This window comes from Macaca mulatta, chromosome 14, assembly GCF_049350105.2.
Source record: "Macaca mulatta isolate MMU2019108-1 chromosome 14, T2T-MMU8v2.0, whole genome shotgun sequence".
NCBI lineage: Eukaryota > Metazoa > Chordata > Mammalia > Primates > Cercopithecidae > Macaca > Macaca mulatta.
Window position 1 is genome coordinate 53,980,131 of NC_133419.1, and position 25,079 is coordinate 54,005,209.

The 25,079-nt window shown below is 46.1% G+C and overlaps 1 protein-coding gene and 1 long non-coding RNA gene across 8 annotated transcripts in view; both read left to right on the forward strand.

Annotated features, from left to right (window-relative positions):
• The window catches only part of GALNT18 (polypeptide N-acetylgalactosaminyltransferase 18), a 362,102-nt gene that overhangs the window by 126,002 nt on the left and 211,021 nt on the right, over positions 1 to 25,079 (forward strand). The window lies entirely within an intron of this gene.
• LOC144334302 (uncharacterized) lies at positions 11,780 to 24,894 on the forward strand. Its single transcript, XR_013404012.1, has 2 exons — positions 11,780 to 12,067; positions 20,777 to 24,894. It is a non-coding gene; the product is annotated as an uncharacterized LOC144334302 (long non-coding RNA).

A 25,079-nucleotide genomic window follows, 5' to 3' on the forward strand; every position in this document is an offset into this window, starting at 1 on the left:
TAGCACTTCCAACACTTTAATGCTGCAGTTGTGTGTTTATGTGCTTGTAGCTTCCTGTAGCTGGGAAGCTACTTGTGAGCAGCAAGGGTGCCTCCCCAGATGAGGCAGTCAATAAATGGTAAAAGGACAGGCATCTTAGGAACTTGGTTCATCTCTGAGTCATCCAAGGCAAGCAGAATGCCCAGTACATAATTGGCACTCAGTAAATTGCCCCTCTTGCCTAGCAAGTATAGGCTCTCATTAAATACACACATATATGTGTGTGTGTGTGTGTATGTATGTGTGTGTATATATATATACATATATATATACACACACACACACACACATATATATATATATATATATATATATATATATTTTTTTTTTTTTTGCGATTGGGTCTTGCTCTGTCACCCAGGCTGAAGTGCAGTGACATGATCATGGTTCACTGCAACCTCCACCTTCCAGGCTCAGGTGATCCTCCCACCTCAGCCTCCTGAGGAGCTGGGACTACAGGTGCACACCACCATGCCTGGCTAATTTTTTTGTATTTTTTATAGAAATGGGGTTTCACCATGTTGCCCTGGCTGGTCTGGAACTCCTGGGCTCAAGCAATCCACCTGCCTCAGCCTCCCAAAGTTCTGGGATTACAAGCATGAGCCATCATGCCCAGTGATGACCTGATTTATTTGTGATCAGGATTTTGGTTTTTCTTTTCAATAAGAAAAATATGAATATGTTTGAGGGCAGAATAAAATGCTTGTTACTCAATAGAACTTCAGTGAGTCAGGAGTGTGCCCAGGGCTATTCGGTCCAGAGGGGCAGAATTACCTGGAAAAGAGGTCTTTGCTCTGCAATTCCTTCTCAGACCCTGTGCACCGTATTCTCTGTCCTGCAGCTGTTGGCTCTGATCCTGCCTTTGCTCGGGTGTATGGAGGGATCCTGTCATCATTCATTTACTTAGCACATACTTACTGAGCACTTACTATGTGCAGGCTCTGGGGCACATGCCCTGGACCTCAGGAGCTCAACAGGAAAGGAAACTGTGGAAAGGCAGAACTTCATGATATAGAAGGAAACCTATTCAGTGTTTGCCTTTGTATGCTCAGGCCAGGAGAGAGAAGAACCCAGTACAAATCATTTTTTAAAAGATAATGTCAAAATGGTAAAACAGACTAAATGAACCTATGCTGTTGGAATTCAGTGTCATGGTTATCCTTAGTTGAGTAGTGGTAGAAGGGAGAACTAGGGGTTTCTGGAGTGCTGGGAATGATTTGACCAGGGTGATTGCTGTATGGGGGTGTTAAGCTTGAGAAAATTCATCGAGTTGTACAGGTGTATTTGGTGCACTTTTCTGTATGTACATTTACATCAACAAAACGAGGAGAAAAGATGATGCCTGAAAATACAGTTGGAACTGTCACAGAAGGTGGTGAAGCTTTCTCATAATCTACAGGGAATCCTGTTGCATTGTAGTAGTTTTGACTCAAAATTAGGAAATCTTTTCTTACTGTCAGACTCACACACAAGTGAACTCATCTTCTTGGGAGCTTATTTTATTAGTGGCTGAACACATAGTGCCTAGCACAGGGCCTGGCCTGAGCAGGCGCCATGGAATCTTTGTGAAATGGTGGGATGGATGAACACCTGCAGGCTATAGCATCCCTGCAAGGATTCAGGTGCAGGTAAAACTGGAAATTGCAGTGGAGGTGGCACCTGATTAGATTGTCTTTGATAATGATCAGAGCAACAGCTATTCTCTGTCAAGCAACAACAGTGAGCCAGGCCCTTCAGATCGCCATTTCTAGGCTTCATAGCAGCCCAACTTAACCCTGAGGAAACAGGCTCCGAGACGTGAAGCAATGTATCCAAGCCCACTCAGCTAATAAGTGTGGGAAAGCTGGCACTGGAAATTAGGCTTCTCTGACTCCAAAATCTCACTGTTCCTCCTAAAGCATATTACCTCTGATGCCTTCACTATCTGGTCCCCACTATCACTTCTTTGTAATAAAATCCATCTACTTCCTCGGGGGTGGCTTTTGAGAAGAGGAATCTGTTTTTCTCTGTCCTAAGGATAGAAATCTGACTGTCAGTGTGTGTATGAGTGGGGCAGGAAGCCCTCTTCTCCCATGAGGTGCTAGCCTGGTGTATATATTACAGACATTTTGATGGGAACTGCAATCTGGGCCAATGTGTCTGTATGGGCCAGAGCAATATCCCAAGAAAATGAGTGACTGTGCTTCCTTCTCAACTATTTTGTGTCTTGGGCTGGAGAGTGCCCTTCGTTTGGAGAGCATTAAGGACTGGAGCTGGGAAGGAATTCAGCCGTGAATTTCTCTGAGGATACGCTATGCCTCTCATGACTGGCAACTTATTACAAATGTCACAACTTATCTGCAGCTGGAAGGATAATTTAGCAAAGTCTGCGTCTGCCAAATGAGGATGTTTGCATTTCATACAGGCATCCTGTTCATGTGCTAACAGAAGTGATCAGGGGAAGAGGCCTCGATCAAACAAATGATTAACCTTAAAAACAGACACATAAACAGACCCACAATGGATGAATTATGCAGCAGACCATCTCTGCCGCTGACACTGGGCCACATCTGGTTTCTCCACTCAGGCTGTTCCTGTAAATGACTTTCCTTCTCTGTTTGCTTCCTGGCTCTCTCTACCTGTTTTCCTTTGCACAGAAGCCAACAGAGGATGGCAAAGGCCTCCTGTCTGTGTTCCTGAGCAGTCCTTCCCCAGAGGGGACCAGAGCCTCTCACAGGCCACACATGCTCCTGCCTGTTTGGCCCAGGCATACCCTAGACAAACACAGGAGGCAGCCTTAGGAGCCAAGTCAGATGGTACACGGAAGGGAAGGAGAGGCAGGTACTGTTGGTTTAAGCTTGTTTGCAAGGGACCCCAGGAGCGCATAAATTCTGCAAGCCTCACTTCGCCTCAGAGATACATCTTATTTATGCAGTCTGAGCCTCGCTTTATGAGGTGCTGAGCTGAGCTCAGAGGTGGGCACTTTATCCTCAGACGAGCTCTGCACTCAGCCCTGTGGGGGTGTTCTTGCAGACTTCCTGCTTTGGGCCAGACAGGCATTTGGCAACATTGAAGGCTGGCTCTTGGCTCCTTCCAGCTGAGAGCCTCCTCCTCAGAGGTCCCTACAGATCTTCTTGCAAGGCAGTGGGCAAAGGAGCAAGCAAGATAGAAGCAAGATCTCAGGCCTCCCTGAAGCTGCATTTGCTGCAAGAGGGAAGCGTCTTCCTGTGCTGTGTCGGCTAAGACCGCAGAACCTCACCAGGCGAGGCAGTCAATAAATGGAAAAAGGACAGGCATCTTAGCAACTCCGAGTCCGGCACCCAGAAGCACAAAGGCAAGCCTCATTTCTTCTACCTCCCAGGAATCTGAAAATCTTGATGGCTAATATGAGTAATAGAGGCCAACATTTGTTCCAGGTCTTCTGGTTGTCAAGGCACTTTCCCTTGTATTTTCTCACAAACTCAGGCAAGGTAGAAACAGGCCTTATTGAATTTAGGAATGAGAACCAAGTGGCTTTACTTGGGCCATCTCTAGGGAAGACACATTATTATACAACATAGGCATTGTGTCTTGGAATAGTTTGCTCATGAAAGAGTAGGATTTTAAAAATCCTTTTTTAAAACCCTAACTTTGACCACTTTATCAAGTGGCTATTTTCACCATTTAAAATGAGGCTGGTCAGATCCAAGATTCTGTGAGATTTAAACATCTCCTTCCCTCTGTTGCTTATTCATTCCTATCGATGTCTTGGTTAAATAGTTACAGAGTTTGAAAAGTAATAACACTGAATTTATTTTTCTAACACAAACCGTGAGAGTGCTGTGCACACCAAAGTATGAAACCAATGTTTGTTGAATAATTGAGTGAATTACTGAATAAATGAATTCTGACTTTTACCTTATGAATATGGGATTGCTGTCAAGTCTGGGGAAAATGGCACACTTACCAAATCAATAGGAGGGTCACTTTATCTCTGTGAGTGGAAACGAGAGGGGATCTCAGAGATGCTGCCCAGGCTTGACTGTCTCTCTGAAGTCAGCCTCCCTGGAGTTGCTGTTCTGCCCAGTTTCCAGTCTGGGACAGGTGTTGCCCCAAGGCCTCTGTGCTGGTCAGCTAGCAAATCGGCCTGAGGTGCATCCCTGCTGTGCGCCTGGCTGCCTGCTCAGCACGGCTCTGCAAGAAGACAGGGGAGGAAAGGAACTCCCTGGTTTGGGGAGAGCCTGGTGCTGTGCTCGGCTCTTTACCTTCTTCATTTGTACAGAAAATACATGAAAAGGAGATCCTTGACTCCTTATCTGATGCAATTCACTATCCATAAAGAGAAGTAAGGAGAGGAGGGGTTGTGGGTGCTAAAACGTGCTGAGCCCAACTCCGTGCTGTGCATGGGAAGGGCTTCTCTAGCTCGGCACTGTCGCCATTTTGCACTGGATCCTTCTTTGTCGTGGGGGGTGTCCTGTATCCTGCAGGATGATGACCAGTGCTTCCCAGCATCCCTGCTGGCTTCTACTGCGAGATGCCCATAGCGTATCTCCATCCACCCACCGCCATGTGACAACTAAAAACATCTCAAGACATGGCTGCTGATCTGAGTATTGGCCTGAACTCATTTAAGCCTCCACAATCCTGTGAGGCAAGTGTTACCATCACCACTTTCCATGTGAGGAAATGAATTATCAGAAAGGTTCAGACATATACCTAAAGCCACCCAAGAAAGAAGTGAAGAAATTGGGATTTGAAACCCATGTCTGTCTGCCAATGTTAGGGACTCCTGGGAGGCCACCCTCCTGCAGGTTCTTGGCAGTGAACGCTAACTGTCTGGATCTTTACTTTTCTAGAACCTTGTGATGTGACTTTTCCCCTATAGAGCTCCTATTGCCTTATCACTTGCTTTGAGATCCTATTTGAGGTTGCTAATTAAGTCTTTTCATAGAAGGGAAGGGGATGAGAATATTAAATGTGGGAAGATGCCATGGTTTAACAATGCTTGGCCTCTCTTTTGGATTTTGCTCTCTTTCTGTTGATCTTTTTTCATTCTCTGTGTCTCTAGGACTGCATCTTTCTCTTTGATAATTGGAGCCAGTAAGTCCTTTGAATTTGAGGGTCATTGGTAGTTAAGTATTAGGATTCTGTCTATCTGAAGCCGCCACCAGAATTTTGCTGGTACCTGGTGTTGGAGACCCTCTTCCCATCCACATTACCCATCACCTGTGAGCCCCTCCAACCCCAACAATTTCCTGTGCTGTGTCAGTACTAAATTCGAGCAGCAGAGGTCTGGATCTTTCTTGGGTCACCAGGAAGAGGTTTGGCTAGGGTACCATGTAGAGCACAGGGTAAACAGAGGCCAGGTCATGCTGTGGGTTGTACTTCTTGGAGGGCAAGGCAGAGGCCTGGGGTTCCTGGAGGTCAGGGCTGGAACAGCACAGGTGGACAGATGGAGGGGAGGGGGACACAGATAGCAGAGGGCAGAGCAAGAAGGAAGTCCACAGTCCAGGAAGGGAGGTGAGATAGGGCAATACAGGCACAGGCTCTAGAAGGCAAATGCTGATGAAGCTACATCTGTCCCAGGTCTGGGAGTCTTGAGCCCACAGGTTGGGGAGGGAGGTAACAGGCTGCAGTCAGGGGTGGGAGGGCAGTGGGGTAGGCCAGAACAGTTGAGGAAAGACTTTATTTCTAATCAACTTGCAAAACAGGGGACAGGACAGTGATATAAAGGAGGATTTGGTCAGCGCTGATGGCTCATTGACTTGATGTCCTGCCAGCTGATGGAAATACTACATTCAGTGGCTTTTAGACCAGAGGAGGGAATATAGTATTGGGATAGAGAACTGGGCTTAAATGTTGGCCATCATAAGTGAACACAGTCATACAGTTCTAAGGCTGGCTGATCATATCATAAAGCTGGTTATCACTTTGCTGAGTGACCATGAGGACTCGAGGTAACATATGTAAGTTGCTGGCATAAAGCAGGGGCTCTAGAAATAGTAACTGTCAGCAGTATGTATTCTTTGACTCAGCCAAGAACACAATTTGCTCTGTTTTTGTGAAATATTATTTATGGACATTGTCAAAATTTGAAAGATACAGGAAAGTGTTAAGAAGTATATAACAATCTTCCAGAGAAAACATCTTGGCATATTTCCATTTAATCTTCTCTGACTGTAACTACAATTACTGTCACTACCATCATAGAATCTCTCTTAACCCACTTCTTTTCTTTTCTTTTCTTTTTTTCTTTTTTTTTTTTTTTGAGTCGGAGTCTTGCTCTGTTGAAGCTGGAGTGCAGAGGCATGATCTTGGCTCACTGCACCCTCCACCTCCTGGTTTCAAGCAATTCTCCTGCCTCAACCTCCCGAGTAGCTGGGACTACAGGTGCCCGCCACCATGCCCGGCTAATTTTTCGTATTTTAGTAGAGACGGGGTTTCACCATGTTGCCCAGGCTGGTTGCGAACTCCTGAGCTCAGGCAGTCCATCTGCCTTGGCCTCCCAAAGTGTTGGGATAACAGGCATGAGCCAATCCATTTCTTAACCAAGTCACAAATTCACAAGTTTTCTCGGCTCTTCCTTCTATAGAAGCTACTGACTGAAGTCCACAGCCTGCTGGGCACTCATAGCTGGCATGGAACCCATAGTATTTCTTTGAGTGCCCCCATGCCCCCTGCACTGAGGGAATGCTTACCAAGGGTCACAGAGCTGGGTTTCTTCCCAGTCCTTCCTGTGCTTGCTGAGTTTGTTATTGTACTAACATAATCTAATTAAATATTGAGTGACCTAGTAAAATATGAGCGAAAAGAGAGTTGCTTCTTAGAAAAAATCAAGTTACATGCATTGAACAACTGGATAAAAGTCAATTACTAGCAATGATGGCTGTCAAATTAGTTGTAGTCAGAGCAGCTGATAAAGATGAGAAGACATGTGTACATAATCCCAGAAGAATTTTGCTCTCAATTGGTTTCACATATGAGTTTACATTCCTTCTCCATTTTTAAGGTGAGTTTTCCAGTTTTTAAGTTTAGTTCTTTATTTTAAGCCAAATTTGGAAATCATAGATGATATAAAAAGTCATGAATTATAATTTTATTTTTTATTTTTTTACCAGCTGAACAAGGCCTGAAGAACGAATTATAATTTTTAAAAAAGGAAAACAAAGATGTAGAACTACAACCTGGAGACACAGCTCAAATAGAAGCCTTGGCCCTACACCAAAAGATTAGCATGAAATGTTTTAAGTTGAAATAGTGTTTATGGTTTGTGTGTGTGTGTGTGTATATATATATTTATTTATTTAGAAAATATATATATGCACATACACATTTATCTGCATAATTTCAGTGATTCCTGCTTTAAACTTTTTGTTTACCTATTAGCTGCTCCTGACCATGTCAGATAAGAGAGTTGTTACTGGAAATACTGTGTGTTAGGTGTTTATTTGGTGCCATGCCTCCACAAAATTCTTTATAGATAATAATCTCATTTCATTCATACAAGAACCTTTTAGAGTATTCTTTCATCCAGTACAAATTTATTAATCAGCTATTTTGTGCCTAACACTGTTCCAGGTTCTGGAGGTGCAGGTGAACAGCACCGGCATAAGAGCAGGGACCCGTAAAGTCTTGCTCTGTAAGACTCATAAAGTCCCTGCTCTTAAGGAGCCCCATTCTAAGGGGTATGTTTGTGTGTTTGTGTGTATGTGTGTGTGTGTGTTTGTGTTGGAGACAGGAGGTAAGACATAAATAATAAGTAGGATAATTTTAAGTAATGGTAGGTGCTGTAAGGAAAACAGGACACAAGGCTTTGGTAGAGTGACTGACAAGGGTCAGTTGAGGGTGCTGATGTTGGCTGGTTGGGAAGGTTATCCTGTGGCAAGCAGTGATTGAGCTGAGACTTGCATGACAAGAAGGCTCTGGCCCTCGGTCACAGCATCCCATACTGAAGAAATGGCAGGTGCAAAGGCCCTGAGGTGGGAATGTGCTTGGAACCTGGAAGGCCCATGTGGCTGGAGCAGAGTGAGCAAGAGAAGGGTGGGATGAGCAGGATCGGTGAGGCCCTTGGAGACCAGGGTGGAGTATTTGGGTGCTCTACCAAGTGAGAAGGGGGGCAGTTGCTGCATTTTAAGTGAGGTGTGATGTGATCTGATTTATTTATGTTTTTAGAAGTTCATTCTGGTTACTGTGGTTGATGGGTGGCAGGGGGTGAGGGACTGGCATAGAAGTGGTTGATTAGGTGGGAGGCCATTGAAGAGACCCAGAGCAGAAATGGTGGGGGTTCAGACCACTGCAGTGGGGGAAGCAGAAGCAGCTAGGTGGGTGGATTCAGAGTAGTGGGGGATCCTCATGAGGAAACCTAGGCTCAGTGTTTCCCATCAGCTTACTGTGCAGGTCCTGCCCTTCCTTCCTCGTGTGGTCTTTCCTTCTCCCTACCCACTGTGTGGTAGTCCTCCATCTACTTCTCTGCAGTGTTGATTAGAATCTACTGAGTGATTGCGAACTGCTTGTTCTTTAGAAAAGTAGAACTGATGAAGAGGAAATCTCTTCCTGAGTAAGAACCATCTTCTGTTTTATGTTTCTAGAATGCCCCATCATTGGAGTTGATAGCAATCTACTGCTGGGTAAGTTTGGGCTCAGGGCTAAACCTGGGGGGCTGCTAGTTGGGTTCATCTGAGTCAGGCAAGAGCTGACCCTCCTTCCCTGTAATTGGACACAATTTGCAGTATGGCAGTGTGTGGTGTGTTGCTGATGCTAGGGTTTTGGTGATAGGTGAACCACAGAAGAGGAGCCTGTCATTTTTCAGGCAGAGGGTTGCAATCAAATGAAGTCAGAGCAATCAAATGAAGTCAGTAATCAGCAAAACTCTATTGCTATATTCTAAACCAGCCCTTTTAATTAGTGGAGAAGTGTTTGCAGAGGCCCTTTCTCCATATTTGTTCGTTCATTCAACAAACACACAGTAAGCTCCTGGCTCTTATTCTTTGCTGTGTGTCCTTAGACAAGTTACTTGTTCTTCCTGAGCCTCAGTTGCTTTAGCCGTGTAACAGGGATGCTGATAGCACATATGTTTTAGGATTAGGATTATGAAGTTATAATGAAAGAATGGATGTAATGTTCTTCGCAAAGGGTCTGGTGCATTGTAAAGTTGGGAGTCTTGAAGAAGGTGGCAGAGGACTGCCTTGAGAGGAGGACCTGCCCATCTCTTGGTCACAGCCTTTTATGGTGTGACCCTTTCTGCTCTGTCATGTTTCTAACAGAAGTTCCCAGTACCAAGGGACTTCTGAGAGCCTCTGCTACCTCTTCTATAACCAGGATTGCCCTAACTCAGGATTCACAAGGGCTTTCTGGTTTGTTCCTGGTGGGTTTTCACATTTTCTATGTAGTTTTTGCTTTGGTGCTTTTGGGCACTGGTCTTTTCTTTCCGGGTGCCACTACTTGCTCTCTGATGTTTTTTTAGGTCCACTTGAACGGAGGCTGCTGCATCTGACTTTCTGTCATGACTACTTCATCTTAGATTCCACTTACAGCTCTTTGCTCATAATGAGCAAATGAATATGACTGCTTGAGAGTGGAGCTCATTTGGTTTCCTCTGGAGGACCAACAACCCTGTTTTTGCAGGTTCCTTGATCCCCTGACTTGATGGGTCTTGATATGTCCCACAAGTCATCCCTCTCCAAATGTTAAATTCATTTGGGGGAAGTTTGTGTATCCAACCCCCGTTAGAAATTCACATTCATTATTAGCATAGTGAAGGCTCTGATAAGTACCTTCAGAAAGAAACATGTTTAGTTTTGTTAAACCTAACATTCCCGTATAGATCATGCAAAAATGCTGCTCTTCATCTTATTTTGTTGAGTGGACTTGAGGAAACGAAGTTGGAAACCCAAGGTTCAAAACCCCAAGTTCAGGCCCTCAACTCAGAACTTCAAATTGCTGACAAAATGCTGGCCTGATTTCAAATACTTTTGGATTCACATCTCATGGGCTGGATTGGATTTTTTATTTAAGATGTAATTTCAGATTTTTTTTGAGACACTCCTCAACCTCCCCCTTCCCTAGGCAAAGCCAAGATGCTCTTGAAGATTCATGCTGGCTTCTACATTTATATGCTCAAACCACAGAGCACATGATTGGCTTATAACTCCATGTTATTGCATTTTCCTTTGGTGGAATTTGGCATCTGATTTGCAACACTCCCAGATGATCGTGGTTGGAGTTGTAAGATTAAAATACTTCCCCTCCAATGAGAACATTAGTCTTACACCAGCTTTGAACAATGGCGCGATGGGCCCGATTCATCTCTCTGATTTGACTATAGTGGAAATGCCCCAGGATGGAGTGTGTGTACTGACAGAATGGAAGAGGAATTGCCATCAAATCCACCCCAGTCCTCTGCACTTAGAAACAAAAAAGGCTGAGGCTGTGTAGAAATTCATGTGTGGCAGATAGCAGAGGAAAGAAGGGGAGCTGCAGTGAATTGTGAGGCATGACTCTGCATTCAGCTCACCTGCAAGGGGTCTTTCATATGGCTGAGTCATGTCTCGGTGGCAGTCAGTGCTGTGGAAGAGATGGTGAGTTTGAGCTGAGCTTTGCAGGATACAAAGATGGTATGAAACCTCTTGGATGTGGCAGACCTGGGCATGGCCCCTTGAAGTCGGTTGTCATTCTCAGACAAGATGGCCAGTGGCAAAGATAGACTGGGGAAGCAGGCTCTCAGGATCACATGGGATCCTAGACTGGAAGCACTGGGGAAGGGACCCAGTTTCTAGGCTCAAGTGTCTGGCTTGTTTATGCTGCTGCTTAGCACTCCTTGTTTTCTACTGGAAACTTGACTTCATCTTCCTGTGTTTAGTTGCTGCTCCTGGGACTTTATTCTTTCATTTTATCTTATTCCTGATGTTGATAATAATTCTCATACCTAACATTTATTAAGCATTTACTATATGCCAGGTACTGTGCTAAGTTCTACATGTATGGCTTCACTAAATCCTTGCAGCAGCGCTCTGAGCTGCGTTTACAATCCCATTTTATGGATGAGGAAACAGAGGCACCGACAGGTTAGGTAAATTGTGCTCCTGGGATCTAGGGAGCCTGGGAACCTAGGCAGTCTGATTCTAGAGCCAGGTTCTGGACCATTATGCCATGGTCTCTGTGACAGCTCCCCATGGCTCTGGTCTCTGCTGCCACATACTGGGACTGGAGCATGATGGTGAAGGAAAGGGGGGAAATTCCTGTGATCCAAGGGACAACTAGCTCAAGCCACAAACAAACAAAAGCACAGGGATAGAAATAAATCTCTGTTCTGAAGTTCCAGAGCAGAAAGGCCATGACTTTGCAATTTCTTGGGCCTCAGCAGGGCCTCCTACTTATCTAGTCACCAACTGGGAGACCCAGCAGTGGGTGTACCTCGTGGCTTTTCTTCAAAAAGAAATTGAGATATAGATAACATCATTTCCATTTTGTAATCAACAATCCCTTACTGAGCACCACTGTATGCTGGAGACTTACTAAACACTCACAACACTATCCCTAATTCTCTTAACGATTCCTCAATATTGGCTAATATTATTCCCACTCATAGATGGGAAAACTGAGCCTTCTAGAGATAAGGAACTTATCAAGCTTACGTAGGAAGGTTGAGCTGGTCAGAAAACCAGGAGGTTTTCATGAATGGGAGATGTTGTTTCTTGAGTAGTCTCTGGCCTTCGGCTGTGAAGAGAAGCTGCCAAAAAGATCCACCCAATTGAGGAAAAGTTGCCCTACTGAGGTCCAAGAAATTTTTTTTTTTTTTTTTTTTTTTTTTTTTGAGATGGAGTCTCACTCTGTCGCCCAGGCTGGAGTGCAATAGCACGATCTTGGCTCACTTCAACCTCCGCTTCCTGGGTTCAGGCGATTTTCCTGCCTCAGCCTCCCAAGTAGCTGGGACTATAGGTGCCTGCCTCCATGCTCGGCTAATTTTTGTATTTTTGGTAGAGACAGAGTTTCACCATATTGGCCAGGTTGGTCTTGAACTCCTGACCTTGTGATCTGCCTGCCTCGGCCTCCCAAAATGCTGGGATTACAGGTGTGAGCCACCGCGCCCGGCCCAAGAAATTTTAAAGTCATGGTCTTTCTTCTCTGGAACTTCAGAATGCAGATCCACTTCTTTTGTTTATTTGTTTATTTTTTACTTCAAGTTCTGGGATACATGTGCAGAACGTGGAGGTTCGTTACATAGGTATACATGTGCCATGGTGGTTTTCTGGAGCTATCAACCCCTCATTTAGGTTTTTTAGGCCCCACATACATTAGGTATTTGTCCTAATGCTCTCCCTCCCCTTGTCCCCAACCCCCGACAGGCCCCGGTATGTGATGTTCCCCTCTCTGTGTCCATGTGTTCTCATTGTTCACCTCCCACCTATGAGTGAGAACATGTGGTGTTGGTTTTCTGTTCCTGTGTTAGTTTGCTGAGAATGATGGTTTCTGGCTTCATCCATGTCCCTGCGAAGGACTTGAACTCATTCTTTTTTATGGCTGCACAATATTCCATGGCATATATGTACCACATTTTCTTTATCCAGTCTATCATCGTTGGGCATTTGAATTGGTTCCAAGTCTTTGCTATTGTAAATAGTGCAGAATGTGGATCTATTTCTAACCCTGTGCTGTTTTCTGTTGTGGCTTGATTCTTCCCTCTGTTAGCGGCATTCTCAGCTTCTATGGCACTGTTGTTGTTGGTTTCTAAACAGGCAGCTACCAGGTACCAGAGATGTTCCTTGTGAGGCCACAATGAGTAGAAAAGTGACCCAGAAGGCAGAACCTGGTGTCTCCTCATTTCTGTATGCCTATTGCTTGGCACTAAGCTGGCAGCACATCAGTGCGAATAACTGTTGGATGAAATGCTGGCCTTTGCCTGATACCAGGATACCTGTGTGACTTAAACACGAGGATACAATTGGAGTGATTTCCCCTGCCCTGAAGAATCTTTTTTTTTTTTTTCTTTTCTTCTTTCTTTTTTCATTTACTCATTAATTCTGGTTGGGCCAATAAAACAGTATCTGGCATTCTTCATTTTAGAATTTAAAAATCAAATTTTGAGTCAATGCTAAATGAATCACAGGTACTCTTCCTTTCTATAAGGGATGAGCTTTTCACTACTGATTTTGTCCATCTGAATCTCCTGTAATGGGCAGGCTTTCTTGTTTCTCGGACTCTGCTTGGCTGTGGATGCCGAGTGAGGTTGTCTTGCTTCTGGAGGGGAGTGATTGGCTCAGAGGTCCCCGTCTGTACCTCTGTGGTGTGGTGTAGACTGTGCCAGCCAACTGGGCTTGGTCCATCCAATCTGCTGCCCCAGCGCTTTGCTGCTGGCCTTCCCAGGGTACAGATTCCAGGGTGAAAGGATGATGTGAAATTGTGTTGAATTATTAAATGAATATGCATCAGAAGAATGCCTGGCAAGTGCTTTGAAGCATAGAGATTATCAGCGGACTCTGTGCATAGCCATACGAAAACCAAATCCATAGGGAGGTTTCAGATCTGCTTTAGGAAATGCAGAGAAATGGCTCAGCAGGAAGAGCCCCTGCAGCCAGGAGTTTGCTCCTTTGAGCAAATCAATCGGCTTTTTAAAACCCAGGCTTTAATTGGTTATGCCCTGGAGAGGGTTTTTGATACATGCCCCATCTGGCAGGACTAATTGCTCTTTGCATTCAGTGACTAGATTGGTGCTCTGAACCTGGGAAGAAGGCTTGGAAGGTGTTCATGCCTGTCAATGTCACTGCTCATGGCTCTTGGATGATAGTGTGTCTTTTTTGACACCTGTTTCTTGCAAATGATTCATAGGACATGTCTTATAAGTGAGCAGCTGCCACAGAGCTCCTGGAATGGCAGAGAGTTGAGGTGCCCTTGTAGGTCCAGGGCATGTGATGGAGAGCCACCTCATGTTGCTGGCCTGGCTTCTGACTCCCTGGTGACAATGACCCCACCTGGACCAGGGAGACAAGTGATTTGGACTGGAGATGACCACCTCTCTCTGGACACTTGCTAGACCTAGATCTGGCCTCTGTGGCTGTCCCACTCTGCTTCAGTGCACACCCTGCCTCTGTCACCTTGCCATCCACACCTCCACTATCTGCCAGAGCCCACCTTTGGGTACTGGGCTTTCAGGGCTGGGAGTGTGGCTGTGCCAGAATAATAGTGCATTTAGGTTGCATTATCCAGTCCTAGATGTGCCAGACAAACCTCTGACAATCCGTGTTGGAGTTTCATTAGGGAGATCCAGGCCCAGCCCTGCATGATTTGGAGAGAACACAAGTCAAAGGCAACACAAGGCTTATTGGTTACAACTGCCGGGACAGACCTTCTGGGCACACCTTCTGGACCTTCTGGGCTGTCTCTGACATACAAGTCAGAGATGGTCCCACAGAAGACTTGCGTTTCCTTGTAACTCTGGTCACACCACTGGCCATTTGAAAACAATAGTATCTGTCCCTATAGGCCCCTGGTCTGGGCTGAGTGCTCTATCACTGAGCCTCCATTCATTTCTTGTGTGTTTAATATGTATCATATTTGGCATGTATTATATACTGTTATCATACATGTGAGACACTGTGCATACACATTACATAGATATCTTATTTAATTCCTAACAGCCTTATGAGGTAAGGCATTTTCTTAGTCTATTTTGTATGCTGTAACAGAATACTTGACACTGAGAATTTATAATGCACAGAGATTTATTGGCTCGTAGTTCTGAAGGCTGCGAAGTCCAAGATGGAGGCGCCAACATCTGGTAAGGGCCTTTTTGCTGTATTATCCTATGGTGGAAGGAGTGTGTGTGTGTGTGTGTGTGTGTGTGTGTGTGTGTGTGTGTGTTTGTGAGAGAGAGAGAGAGAGAGAGAGAGAGAAGGAGAAGAGGCCAAACTTGCCCTTTTATAAGAAACCCACTCCCGTGATAATGGACCTGCTCCTGCAACAACGAACCTTCTCTTGTGATAAAGGCATTAATGCATTCATGAAGTGAATGCCCCCAGGATGCAAACACCTATCTTTAGGCGCCACTTCCCAACACTGTCACAGTGGAGATGAAGTTTCCAATGCAGGATTTTTGGGGGACACATTCAAATCATAGCAGCCATGTTGTGAAGTAGTATAGAGTAGTGGTCGGACCCCTGAGGCTAGAGCCAGACTCTTAAGTGTTTAAATTCCAGCTCTGACCACCGTTGGCTCTATGACCTTCAGCAGATTGCTAATGTAAACTTTCTGTGCCTCAGTTTCCTATTTGTAAAACAGGATAACAATAACACCTACCTCATTGGGTTGCTACAAGGAATAAGAGTCAACACATATGCTCGCTGACCAGGGCCTTGCCCTTTGTAAACACCTACATAAGTGTTTGCTATTATTAATATCATCATTATCTGAAAAATGGGAAGTCTAAGCACAGAGAAATTAAGAATATTCCCTAAGGTCACCAGTGTTTTCGTGGCAGAGCTGGCATTAAAACCAGGCCTAACTCCCAAGCTCTGCCTGCTAAACCAGATGGAACTGATTCTGTCTTCTCTCTAGGGAGCAACCTGCCAAGGAGATTCCATCTTCATGTGGACTGGCATGGACAGTGGTGGGCACAGGTGGACATTTTCCTCCTTGTGAAAGGCCCTTGCCTCACTCCACTTGCTCACACTGTTATCTCAGGGAGGTTCAGCTCAGATGAATAGGTTTCAATGTAACGTGTACTAGTCCTCTCCCAGCACCGCATCCTTGAGACCTGCCTAAGTCAAAGGATGGATCTTCAGGGATCCCACATCTCTCAGCTATCAGTTTGCTAACAGCAAGCTATTTCCACCTATTTGTGAGTGCCTGCTCATTTCACTCTCATAATAGTGCTCCCCCATTCATACTCCTGTGGGAATGGAATAAGATAAACTCCATAAAGCTTTTCATTCAAGTCTGGGCATGTAGGAAGTACTCAAAAAATGTTAGCTACTGACGCTATTATTATTACCAAGTCACTTTCTTTCTGTGTTTGGGGCACACTTCACTGTGCCTGGATCATACTCCACAGCAGTGGGCTCTAATGTTGCTCCTTAATTTCTATGGCTGACAAAGGCCTTCTTTTTATTCTTCATTCCATTACTAAAGGCCACGTGGGTCAAGGGCAAGGTCATATTTGGACCTTGGGGTCTATAGTAGAGCTTTCCTTGTGAAGAGCAAAGAAGTTAAAGCTCTTGGCTTTTCGGGTGGGCCATCTTTGGACCTTACTTGTCTTTCTGGTAAGCATGGCCTTTTAGGGATCTATGTGGTGAGTTGGGTCCATAGTTATCACCCACTTGGAAGTGGCCCTCTCACTCTTAGAGGGACCTCATTTGGGTCCAGGAGAAAAGAAGCTTGGATCAAATAGACCAGACTGGCTCCCCCATGTACTTTGCTGCCAAGGCCCAGGAGTTCATACAAGGATTTGGAACCAAATACAGAAATTTCCAACAGTTCAAGAGCACTTATGTGCCAAGTATTGTTCACTTGATTCTCCAAACAACCCTATGTGGCAGGAAGGATGATGGCCCCCAACGAGGTCCACATCCTAATCTCTAGAATCTGAATACAGTTTATTCCATGGCAAGAGGGAAATCGGTTTGCTAATCAGCTGACCTTGAGTTGGGAAGGTTATCCTGGATTGTCCACAAGTGTCTTAACAAGCAAAAGAGGCAGGCTGGAGAGTTATCGTGATTCAATGAGAGAAGGATTTGATCCACCTGGGCTGACTGTGAAGCTGGAGGAAGAGGACCCTGAGTCAAGGAATGCAGGAAGCTTATAGAAGCTGGAAAAGGAAAGAAAATGGATTCTCCCCTAGAGCCTGCAGAAGGAGTGAGCCCTGCTGACCCTTCGATTTTAGCTCAGCGAAACCCATTGCAGATTTTTAACCTGCGGAACTGAAAAATAATAAATTTGTGTCATTTACCTCATAAAGTTTGTAGTAATTTGTTACCACAACAATAGGAAACCAATATACTCTATAAAATAGGCATAGCTATTATCCCCTGAAGTTTAGGGAGAATAAATAGCTTGTACAATGTCATAGATAGTAAGGCTTGGACCTAGGACCCATACCCAGCTGTTCAATTACAGAGCTTGGACTTATAACCACCTTTGTCCTGCTCCCTCACCCAAGTCGTTATTTTCATCACCTTATTCACTGTGCACTTTTCCTGCAGGAATTTGCACTAGGGGCAGGCAGGGTTCAAGAAGTCAGCATTCAGCTCTTGGTTGTCTCTGTCTTTCCATCAGAAAAGTGAGCTCAGTGTGCAGTAGAAAGGAGGACAGAGTCCCAGCTTGCAGGAGGTGCTGTGTGGATTGGCCAGCTCTGGTCATGCCTGGAGCTCTTGCATGGCACTGCCTCAAGTATTGTGGATGGAGTTTCTGAGCAATGATCAGGCCTCCCACTGTCCTTATTAGTCATCAATGTGTGGAAACTTTCAAGCTCAGCTGCTAAGGAAAACCTGTGCAGGGACTCGAATGAGAGGAGAGAAAAATAATTTTGATTTATAAAACAGATGAAAGAGTATTTTCAGTGGGTCTCAAAACTTACATACTCACTGGATATAGTTTATTTGTACTAGCATTTCCTAATACTAAATAATGTTGATGCAATATAAAACTATTTTTTATTTTATTTTTTTCATTTTTTATTTCCATAGCTTTTGGGGGAACAGGTGGTATCTGGTTATATGGGGAAGTTCTTTAGTAGTGATTCGTGAGATTTTGGTGCACCCATTACCCAAGCAGTATACACTGAACCCAATTTGTAGTCTTTTATCCCTTACCCCTTCCTACCCTTTCTCCCTGAGTCCCCAAAGTCCATTGTGTCACTCTTATGCCTTGATGCAATATAAAATGGTTTTTATAATAATATTGTGAAGACAACCTTTCACAGAAAAAAGGAAGTGGAATGGTTAAATAAAGGGGGAAGGCAGACGAGTGGGGAAGATTCAGAGCATTAATTGAGTAGCTTAGGGATGCAGAAGAAAGAAAGTTGAAGAAGAATGAGCAAAGGCCCAGAGTTTGGGGGCATATTTACTTATTGGAGGATGATGGGTGGTCACTCCTGGAGAGGAGCATGGTGACTGGGGAGACCACAGTGAGGGGTCTTGGCCATCACACCAGGTCCAGTGCTGGGGGAGATGGCAGGAACATTTATTTCTTCCCTCACACACACACAGCTCTCATGCAGATCCCTTTACATTTGGGCTTTGGCCACTTTTAGCACATGGGGGTCTTGGCTGTGCTGGGGGAGGAGCCATCAGCTTGGACAAAGCCATCCCAGGACTGGTCTTTTTCACTAAGATTTCCCTTGGCTTTGAGGGTCCTGGTAGCAGAGCACAGCTGAGCTCCCTGAAGCCAAACCCCATGCTAGAAGGCAGAGAAAAGGCAGGGACTGCCGTTGGCTGTCAGACATCTTCATGGAGGGAGTGGAGATTTATTGAGTGTTAAATGTCAGTATGGATGTAATAAAGATAGTACACTGTAAGTAATAAGCACTTTCCAGGTGAGGAACCATTTTTAATAAGTTGTCAACCTGTCTAGTACTATGAATTATTTTTTTTTAAGTAGAAGAAGATGAAGAAAACCCATTTGGAGTGATTTAACTTTCAGATCTGCTCCTCATCTCTGCTCCTTCTTGACAGGAGCGCAAGTGTCCTGGGGTGCCCAAAGACGTTGGGGCTTGCATACCCTTCGTTTCACAGAAACCCAATATTCCTTTTGTTTTATTTCCTAAGATGGGGATAGTCCTGATGCAGCATGGACTTCTGACCTTCAGAGCACACATTGTGACAGGCAGAGAAGGTTGAGGAAATGAATATAGGGAAGAAGTCAAGAAGGGCAGGAGGTACAAGGACCTGGGATGGTGCCAAGCCTCTGACAAGGGTGGCCCAGGTGCCAGCAGGTCCACTCGCCCCTCAAAGATATATGCGTAATTTCAGATAATCTCACAGCTTTCAGCGTGCTGAGTCCTTCTTGTAGATTCCCACTCACTCCCCGGGACATGAGGTGGCCTCTGCCTCCTGGGTGTCTATCTCCCCACCGACCATCTCTGTGATGCTTTCACTGTGCTGATAGTCTGCAAGTTCCACCAAGAGAATTCACTCATGCGCAAGGTTCAGGCTCACAATAGGCCTTCCTAGAGAAGATTATATAGGGCAGCAACATTAATTGGCTCCAGAATCCTCCAAGTTCTGAAAGCATCTGCTGGCCCCTTTACTGCACATGGTTTCCCTGCCCCACAGTTCATCCTACACTCATGTCTTCTTGCTGGCCTGACACTTGTGGTCCTCCCTTTTCTTTGTCAGAAGCAAGCTCCGTGTTCTTCACACTGGCCCATGAAGGTCAACTCCTCCCCTCTTTTGCTGTCTGGGCCACAGTCGGTACACAGTTGGTGCTCTGGTCCTGGGTGGGGGTGTGTGTGTGTGTGTGTTTGTATGCCCACCTGCCACCCAGCACTCACGAAATTGAGTGTGTGTTTGTATGCCCACCTGCCACCCAGCACTCACTCTCCCTAAAAGGAATTCTGTCTGGCCATTGTGATGTTATGAAATGCATAGTTGGTCTTCATCCCTGTTTCTGGCAAAAAGCTCTTGGAGGTGGTGCACCCTTCTCCCATGCCTTACACCATGCATTTCTTCCATCTGGCTGTTTATCTATATCCTTTATCATATTCTTTATAATAAACTGATAAACATAAATAATGTGTTTCCCTGAGTTCTGTGAGCCACTCTGGCAAATTAATCACACCAAGGAGGGGGTCATGGGAATCTCTGATTTGTAGTGGGTTGTCAAAAGGATAGGTAACCACCTACCACTTGCAACTGGCATCTGAAGTGGAGGCAGTCTTGTGGGACTGAGCCCCCAACCAATGGTAGACGGTGTCAGGATGGAATTGAATTAGCGAACACCTAGGTGGTGTCTGCTGGAGAACTGATTGTCAAAATGTTGTTGGGTGGTTTGTGAGAATAGGAGGAAAGCCTTTTTTTTTTTCCTTTAGCCATTAACCTAATAAACATATTGTCCGTACATTTTCTTTTGACAGGCTCTCCTCCAGATCAGCATGATGATCACATGTCACCGATGGCTTGGAAATGTTGAGTGGCTTGCCCAAGGTCTCATAGAGCCCTGACTCTAGAAGCAGAGCTAGGATTAGTCATGGGCATGGCAGATGCTGTAGCTCATGTTGCTGCTGCCTGGCCCTGGCTGCCCCAGCTACAGGCCCTGGGTCCTCTTCTTTTACTCTCACTGCACTGATTTGTGGGCTGCACTCCTCAGGGCCCTGGAAGATCTGTTCAGTTTCTCCTCACCTGTTTTGGGCCTTTGGCAGGGCTGCTAAGGTCCCTCCATAACTTAGTTTCTGTCCTTGTAGTCCCTGGGACTCTCATTCTTATAAACCATGTGACTTTCTGCACATTCCAGCTAGTGTCCATTCCATCATTTGAAGGCAGCAGAGAGACCCTTGGGGGGTTTTATTAACATTTCATTTTTTTTTTTTTTTTGAGATAGAGTTTTGCTCTTTTTGGCTAGGCTGGAGTGCAATGGTGTGATCTCGGCTCAGTGCAACCTCCAACTCCTGAGTTCAAGCAATTCTCCTGCCTCAGCCTCTTAAGTAGCTGGGATTACAGGTGTGTGCCACCATACTTGGCTGATTTTATATTTTTAGTAGAGGTGGGGTTTCTCCATGTTGGTCAGGCTGTTCTCGAACTCCCGACCTCAGGTGATCCACCTGCCTTGACCTCTCAAAGTTCTGGGATTACAGGCGTGAGCCACCGCACCCGGCCTCACCTGGCTATTTTTGAAATGAAGCAAATTGCTCAGGACGAGCTTAGGTCTCTGGTGGTCAGCAGTAGGCTTGTTGCATTTTGCAAGAGCTCTGCCTTACAAACAGGTTCGGATGGGCAGCCTGACTCCAGCACTCAGCAGCTAGGTGAATTTTGATAATCCTTTCTTTCTAACTGCTCAGAGCTTCTGGTTCCTTATTTGTAAAATGCAGATAATAACACTAATCTCACTGAGCTCTTGACAAGATGAGTGAGAAATGCATGGAGAGTCCCCTGCACAGAGTAGGTGCTGTGTCCTTCCGGGGAGGGGGTTACACATTGGACCCTCATGTCCTACGATGGCACTTTGCTCGGGGCCTTCATTTCAGTCTGCATCTGCCCACACACAGCTCACGGCTTCTCTTTTACAGCTGCATTAATCATCCCTCCAAAAACACATGGAAAGGAGCCTAAATACCAACTCGCCCACGGATATTGAGCTCATTATTTATTGAAGTAACGTCTGTGCATCCTGAAGGCACAGCCCCCATCACCTGCCCTCCTGCAGCTCATTAGCGTCACCAAGGGCTGCCTTTAGAGCCTTCTGCCATTCAGGGTCTTGCCTCAATCAGGAGAGGAAGTGTGTGTGGATTTCAGAATGGTCTTATGAAGTTGGTGTGCTGACCTTTCCTGAACCCTCCTCAGGTCTTAGCTCCCAGAAGTTCTGTGTGGAAGGCCAGGAGCAGGCTGGGCCAGGGTAGGGGGCACATTTTCAGATCCATCTGCCATTGGCTCCTCCAGAATGAATGGGCTCTTTTACCCTCAGAATAATGTCCAGTGGACATCCTTTCCTCTTTGACCAAGATGTTTCAAGTGTCCATGGCGGAAGTTGAGTATACGTAAAGCTGACCACATAGTTCCCCACATGATGAGGAGACTTCAGAGCTGCACAGTCGGTTGAAAGCTATGCTATGACTGAGGACAGAGTCATAACATAGATTAATGGGAGACCAGAGGAGGGCTTCTTACAGCCCGGGGCATCAGGGGAAGCTGCCCAGAAGGGAGCCCTAGAGCTGAATTTTAGCAGGCTAAGAATGGAGCTGGCAAAGGAGGGCAGTCTAGGCAAAGGGAGCAGCAGGCATAGAGGCAGGGAGGCAAGACAGTCCCTCTCTTAGGCACGGCAATGGGCATCAGATTGGACCAATGGGAAGGTGTTCAAGATTTGAGACTGGCAAACCCATAGCTTCTTATGGTTTAAAAAGGAGAATCCTGAGCAAATGGAGTGAATCTGAGCAAAGGCTGAACTTCGCAGATTTTAATGTCCATATGAATCAGTTGCGGATTTGTTCAAATGCAGATTATGATGAGGTAGGTCTGGGCTGGGGTTCGGGGCCTGCATTTCTGACATGCTCCTCAGTAATGCCCATGCTGCTGGGCCATGGAACACACTTTGTAGAGCAACAGACAGCCTTGTAGCAGGCAGGACAAGCCCTGTGCGTCTGACCTGGGAGGGTTTATTTCCGTTTTCCCTGTGTTTGGAAGTTTGGCCTTAGCTAATTTCATAAGATTGCTGAAGAACTGATGCACAAGCCTATCACCTTAGTGGGCCTAAGATACTGATTTGTTTTTTTCTTCTTCTTAACACGTTTGCCATCAGTAGCCATGTTTCTGATTTCCCACTGGCACAGGGCAGGAGCCTCCAAGAGGAAGACAGACTATCCTGTGTATGGGAACCCAAGCTGGTATGACTGTCCTCATGGCTTCTGTATAACCATAAAGGGCTGGGTCTTGTCGCTGGGAGAGGATGGCCTCCCGCTCTCAGTGAGCCCAGGATGCCACCCCTCAGTCTCCCTGCCTCTGTACATTTCTCCTCACTGCAGAACAGTCCAAGCTGACCCATCTGCCCAGAGGCCTCTCATTCCCTTGCCTTCTGTTTCCGGGGGTCTTTGGGCTGAGGTGAGGTGGAGGGCTTTCATAAATGGGGCCCTGGGAGCAGTGTGAAGAGCACAGCTCTAGGGCAGAGCCAAATGCCCAGTGAGGGTGTGCCCACTGCATGGGGCTGGCACAGCTGGGGGAGGGTGGCAGGCCCCTCCGACTGCACATGGGCTTCCCAGCAGACAGGCTGGAGCTGAATGTTCTTTCTCACCCTGAGTACTCCATACCAAAGGCCCCAGTGGAACTAGCTCCATGCAGTCCAGGAGCTGCATGTTAAGCTCCTACTATGGGCCTCAGCCCTGGGAGACAAGGGTCCTGCTTAGGAGGCCCACAGCCTAGTAGGGAAACAGATAAGGATGACGGCAACCATAATTCTGTGTGGCTAGAGGGGAGCAAAGAGGGATGTAGGGACTTAGATGGGGATGATTAATTCTGTGGAATGGGATGGATAATTCAAAGAAATGTATTTAAGCTATGCTTTGAAGGATCTGCCATTCAACAGTACTATGGGGCCTGACACTGAGCTATGCACTGGGGATACAGCTGTGATAATTCAAACAAGGTCTGCGCCTCCTGAAGGGCCTGCCAGGATAGGAGGGGTGATGACACCCTCAGAGGTACAGCAGGTGCTATCGTGCTATCAGTGCCTTGCCCATCTCCCCCCATTCTACTCCTTCAGTGCACACTGATCCAAACTCCAACCACCAGCACCTGAGTTTTTGCCTGGGTGCTTTCTCTTCCCATTGGTGTCTACTACACTAGGACAGGTCAGAGTGCTGGGAAATTCACAGTCCTGCCCTCCACACAGCATGAGCTGATGACTGCGGGGAGATGGTGTATAAACATCCCAGTTCCCTTGCCCCTTGGGAAAGTCAGCTCTGAGGCATGTGCTCTGCACTGAGTGTCTCCATCGTGATTTGGTCCTAATCTCCCAGCATGCTGGCTGCATAAAGCACCTTACTCGCTGCCTTCCCTTCTTGTCTCATGTTTCTCCCTTACCAGGTTTTCTTCATCTCCTTCTTGAGCTCAAATGCTTGCCCAAGAGTCAGCTTCTGGGGGGAACCTAAGCTAAGACCAGAGAAAAGGAGGAATCCATGCTTTAGGGAGTACAGGGCATGTAGAGGTGTAGCTGTAGCCAGGGCAAGGGGTGGCACAGACTGCCTTCTCATGGGAATTTGCAGACGAATCGCCTAGTGGGGTTCAGGGGGCTGTTTGGGTGGCTCAGCTGCTCTCTCAGTTCTGAGCTTATTCACCAGCTATGCACAGCCACCTAGACCCATAGAGACCTCCTGCCAGGATTCCACTGGAGTATCCCTCTGGAAGCAGTTTGAGCAAATTCCATTAGATTGGAAAGTCGGTGCTGAGGAACTTGGAGAAGATTATGGAAGAGAGCATTTCCTATAGCACATCAGTCCTGGGATGTGTGCACAAAGAAGGGCTCCCCAGTCGCATGAGGCTGCCCAGGGCTGTAGGTACATTTCACTCTTGGAGGTTCCCAAGAAAGGCCTGAGAAGTCCTGAGTCAGGAATCGTTTTCCCCTAACCAGGATTAACCAGTAATTCCCTTAGGCATTTGACCACAGAACCTTCTATTGCATAGCACTTAATAACTCTGCACAGAACTAGGGTTCTGTAGAGCACACTGTGGGAAGTGCTGATACAGGGATGAGGAGACTCGTCTGGAGAGTCAGGGAAGACTCTGGAGGCTGAAGCCAGCCTCCCAATGTCACTTCTCTGCTCTCAGTGAGCCCCAGTAGGAAGGCGCCACTGCATTACAGAATCAGATCACAAAACCAGTCCTGGGACCAGGTGGTGACCAGAGACTACCCAGAGCCTCTTTCTACCAGAGACTAGAACCAGAGTGTCTGATACATTCATGATGTGCTTTATAGACCACTGCAGCTCAGAAGGCAGTGTGAGAGATAAGAGAAACCACTACCTGGAACCAATTCAGACCATTAGGCCAGAGGAAGATGGACAGATAACTGAGAATGAATGATCGCACCATTATCCAAGGGGTAGAGTAGAACTCAGAATGAGATGCCCCAAAAGAACAAATAACAGAGACTGAGGGTCAGTTACTGGGATATGACTGAGGGGAGGGGAGGGAGGGAGGAAGGGAGAGAGGGAGGGGGAGAGAGAGAGAGAGAGAGAGAGAGAGAGAGAGAGAGAAAAGAAAGAAAGAGAGAGAGAGAGAGAGGGAGGGAGGGAGGGAGGGAGAGAGAGAGAGAGAGAGAGAGAGAGAAAGAAAGAAAGAAAGAAAGAAAGAAAGAAAGAAAGAAAGAAAGAAAGAAAGAAAGAAAGAAAGAAAGAGAAAGAAAGAAAGAGAAAGAAAAAGAAAGAAAGAAAGAAAGATCCTTTCTTTTAG